Genomic DNA, 5257 nt, shown 5'->3' on the forward strand with positions numbered 1-5257 from the left:
CAAATAACTTGGCCATTAAAATATTGTCTGTGACTGAAGGCTGCCCTCCCGCCTGTGCAGCTGAGTGTGGGATGAGGTCAGCGGCAGGCCCGGCCACTCCTGTCTGAGGCCCTGTTGCCTGAAACCTCCCATCGGTCTGGACAGGAAGTGAAAGAACTCATGCAGGATTGAACAAGAAGCTTTTTATTAGGAAAATATTCTTATGTTCACATGCCCTGGGGATGTTTGGATGCTGTTGAAAAATAATCATGTATCCTGTGCTTCAAAGTATTTCCTTTATCAGAATACAACACACTTCTAACGGGGAGCTCGGATCAATAAAAACTCGTAACTCCAACAGAATCCCCTTTTCCCTCTTAGACACAGAATGTATTCCCCTTTGGTTCAAGATAAAATGAGAATCAAGTTCTGGTGACAGATTGGTTCTATCATATGTGGATATTTACTCATCTAAAATATTCATTGAATACTTACTCCTTACTGAACACTAAATTTGGTCCTAGGATACACTGGTGACCAGAACTGATCTGTCTCCTGTTCTTGTGGCCCTATTGTCTTTAAGAGGAGACCAGTGTTTCAAGAATACGGGAAGTACTATAAATAGGTACAGGAAAAGGTGACATGATTGGCAAAGATTGAGCTGATAGGGAAATGTAATGTAAGTTCAGTGGGCTAGTATATTTTGATTTTGTGCAAGAAGTCATGGAAAAAGTAGTGGTGTGAAATAAAAGAGCACACTGGCTTTGTCAAGACCTCTGTGTTTATTTCCTGGTATATCAGTTATCTGTGGCTGCAGAATGACTCCCTAGTACCTTAAACAAGCTTCTATTATCTCATAGTTTCTGGGGGTAGGAATTTGGCAGCAGCTTAGCTGGGTGGTTCTGACTCAAGGTGTCTCATGAGATTGCAGTTAAGATTTCAACCCTGGCTGAAGTCATCTAAAGCCTTAATTGAGGCTGGAGGGTCTGCTCTCATGGCTTTTGGTAGAAGGTGGCTGTTCTCTCTGCACTTTGGCAGAAAGCCTCTGCCAAAGTGGATGTGTTTCATGGGCCGCTTCGGTATCTTCACAACATGGCGGTTGCCTTCCCCCAGAGTGTGTGATCCAAGAGAGAGCAAGATGGATGCCATAGTGCCTTTCATGACTTTGTCTTGAATATCACATATGTTCATTTCACTCTTATTGTATTTGTTAGAGGCAAGTCACACACTCAAGGGAAGGGGAACTAGGCTCCACCTTTTTAAAAAAAAAAATTTTTTTTTAACATTTATTTATTTTGGAGAGACAGAGCACAAGCAGGGGAGGGGCAGAGAGAGAGGGAGACAGAGAATCCGAAGCAGGCTCGTGCAGGCTCTGAGCAGTCAGCACAGAGCCCAATGAGGGGCTCAAACCCATGAACTGTGAGATTATAACCTGAGCTGATGTCGGATGCTTAACTGACTGAGCCACCCAGGTGCCCCTAGGCTCCACCTTTTGAAGGGAGAAGTATCAAAAAATTTTGTGGACATATTTTAACACCATTGCACTCACCGTGGCTCTGTTCTTTTCTAGCTGTGGGATTGTAGGAAAGCTTCTATATTTCCCTGTGAATTTTAGTTTTCTCGTATGAGAAATAAGTTTAATGACACCCATATCACAAGGCTGCTCAGAGGATTAAGTGAGACCATAAGTGAAGAAAACTTTGCAAGTTCTAAGGACTTATGTAGAGGTTAGTCATTTAGGAAAGAGCAGAGAAACATGGAAACCCACACTTACAAATTCCCATTGATTCACTTTTTTAAGAAATTTATTGAGCTCTGAAACGTTTCTAGGATAATTCAGGAATGCTCTAAGCTATGAAAGACTTTCTTCACTTTTTCATTTCCTTTCTCTTCTGTTAGAATTCCAGTTTGATATGTGTTGGAACCCCTTGATATTCCTTTGCTTAAACTAATTTTTAACTCTAGGCTTGCTTGTTCTGGTAGATTCCTTGATGCAAACTTCTAACTGCAATTTCTTTTCTTGGCTGTGTTCAGCTGAGAGCCGTTTCTGTCTTTGAATTTCAATGACATTTTTTTTTTATCCCCAAGATGTCTAATTTATTTTTCCCATCCACCTGTTATTTTCCTTTACTCCCAACATGTGTTTCCATTCATAGATATTGCTGATGTCTGCACATTAGGAGCTTACCAATCGAAAGAGTTAGACCAACACAGACATGCGAGAAGGGATACTAAAGAAAACAACTGGTGGGTGCCTGGGTCGGTTAAGTGTCCTACGTCACCTCAGGTCATGATCTCATGGTGTGTGGGTTTGAGCCCCATGTCGGGCTCTGCACTGACAGCTCAGACCCTAGAGACTGCTTCGATTCTGTGTCTCCCTCTCTCTCTGCCCCTCCCCTCCTCATGCCATGTCTTCCTCTGTCTCTCAAAAATGAATAAACGTTAAAAATTAAAAAAAAAAAAATCTAAAAAAAAAAAAAACCCAGCTGGTGACAAATGAAGGTATGACTTCTGTTAACAAAGAGCAGCTATTGAGGCATCAACGTTACATGTATTCACTGTGCTGTTGAATTGTTGTGAGTGCTATTTTTAGCCTCATTTCTTCCTATTTGTCTTTAATGTAGATGCCAATAATGAGTAGCGATGCTCTGAGTTCCAGCTAGAATGGGCATTTTTTGTTTGTTTGTTTGTTTGTTTTTTAGTCTTTGCTTTCTGTGTGTCTGCATTGGTCTAACTTTTTCAGTCTGTAAGGCCCTAATGTGCAGAGATCAGCAATGTCTCTGATTAGGGCATTAGTATGTGCTTCCTTTTCTGTCCACCTTTGAAATCTCATCTGCTGATCTTCCTAAATCCATCAATATGACTTAATTTCCATAAGAGTCCTTACTTGCCTGTTTTGAATAGTTGTACTTCTCTGAATATTGGCCATTTTCACCTTTACTTCTGCCCCTATTAGTCTCATTTCCCCCTCTCTCTTTCCTAAGGTCATTGTCAAAAAGGATGAGGAAAGTGCCTGCAGAATGACACAAACTTTCTTGACTCATTCAGGCAGTCTTCACTGAGCACATATTCTGGTCTTGGTAACTGACTACTATGCCACATGCTATCAGCTTGAAGACAATGAGGCATGGCTTTTACTTTTCCAGAACTCACTGTTAAGTGTTTCTGAAAATACCAGACTTGCTCATGGATGTTGGAATAATTTAGGCCTCTGTAATGGCAGTTGTGGTGATGGTGCTTTGGCTCTGTGCATTGCTATTAGGGATTATTAATACTGTCTGGTATTACCCAGACTGGTTACCCACTTGGGTGGACACAGGTACCTTTTGTTTTTTCTGTACAACTTTGACTTGAAGTGACAAGATCTGGATGTAATATTAGCTTTGCCATTGACTAACAGTGATACAGCCTGTACAGGCTGAGTATAAACATTGCTCAGCATGATTGCTGCCTTACATTGCATTTGCTGAGTGAATCGACAAAGACGTGAACAAAATGATGGTAGGACCTTGGGTAATTCAGGCAACTTGTCTAACCTTCAGATTCATCATTTAAAAAATCATATAACTGCATTAATGCTCTTTAAAGTCTGAACTATAACTCTTTGAGAATGTTTATTTTTGAGAGAGAGAGAGAGAGAGAGAGAGAGAGCGCAAACAAGTGAGGTACGAGGAGAGAGGGGGACAGAGGATCCAAAGCATGCTCCACATGAACAGCGGAGAGCCCAGAGTAGGGCTCCAATTCATGAACCATGAGACCACAACCTGAGCCAAAGTTGGATGTTCAACTGACTGAGCCACCCAGGCAACCCTATAACTTTTGTTTTTAAGATTATATTTTCTTCTATTAATTTTTTTTAATGTTTATTTATTTTTGAGAGAGAGAGAAAGAGAGAGAGAGAGAGAGAGAGAGAGAGAGAGAGAGAGAGAGAATGAGAACACAAGCAGGGTGGGGGCAGAGAGAGAGGGAGATACAGAATCCGAAGCAGGCTCCAGGCTCTGAGATGTCAGCACAGAGCCTGATGTGGGGCTCAAACCCACAAACTGTGAGATCATGACCTGAGCCGAAGTCAGACACTGAACTGACTGAGCCACCTAGGTTCCCCTATTTACTTTTTTTTTTTTTTTTGAGAGAGAGAGAGATTGAGAGAGAGAGAGAGAGAGAGAGATTCCCAAGCCTGATGCGGAGCTCAATCTTATTACCATGGGATCATGACCTGAGCTGAACTCAAGAGTTTGATGCTTAATCAACTGAGCCACCCACACGCTCCTTTAAGATTTTAAAATAAATTTTTGCATACTGGACTAGATATCTTGGAAAAAAAACCAGACAGGTCAAAAGTCTACTGTAATGTATATTATAGTTAAATATAATTCAGTGATGATTTCTCAGGAAGTAATTTTTTTCAAGAAATGTATATAAACCCTAGAAGATATTTTTATTACTATCATCATCATCATAATTGTTATTCACCTAAAGGTGCTTTACCTTGGCAAGCAGTTACGGGATTTGTCTATTTTATGCTTAGGTGTATTGATCTCATTCAGACTCCCTCATCGTTACAGCAGGTTGGTGATTTGACAATTCCTCAGAGATCACTTTTTACTCCTTACATTTATTAGAATTCCTTTCTCTGTGAGTTTTCATAAATCTTTGTAGTGATGAATTGGTGAGTGTCTAGCACAAAAGCAAATGAACTTATTTTTCACTCTTCCACAGTTTCTAGAAGATGGCTTGCCATTAGCAAAGTAAGGTCACTTTCCCGATGTTCAAATTGCTAAGTTTTCCCTAGTTACATATTTGCTATCGACTTCCATGGATTGATTTCTATTTTAGGAATTGATTCTAATTTTTTTATTTTTTATTTTTGAGAGAGAGAGCGAGAGCAGAGCAGGGTAAAGAGACAGAAAGAGAGAGAGAAAGAGACAGAGAGAGTGAGAGTCTCAAGTAGGCTCCACACTCAGCACAGAGCCCGACGTGGGGCTTGATCCCATGATCCCAGGATCATGACCTGAGGTGAAATCAAGAGTTGCTCAACCAACTGAGCCACACAGGCACCCCTGATTCTTTTTTTTTCAATTTTTTTAACGTTTAATTATTTTTGAGAGAGAGAGAGAGAGAGAGAGAGAGACAGAGCGTGAGTGGGGGAGGGGCAAAGAGAGACAGGGAGACACAGAATCCAAAGCAGGTTCCAAGCTCTGAGCTGTCAGCACAGAGCCTGATGTTGGGCTCGAACCCACAAACTGCAAGATTATGACCTGAGCCGAATTCGGACACT

Source organism: Panthera onca, chromosome X, assembly GCF_046562875.1.
Source record: "Panthera onca isolate mPanOnc1 chromosome X, mPanOnc1 haplotype 2, whole genome shotgun sequence".
Lineage (NCBI taxonomy): Eukaryota > Metazoa > Chordata > Mammalia > Carnivora > Felidae > Panthera > Panthera onca.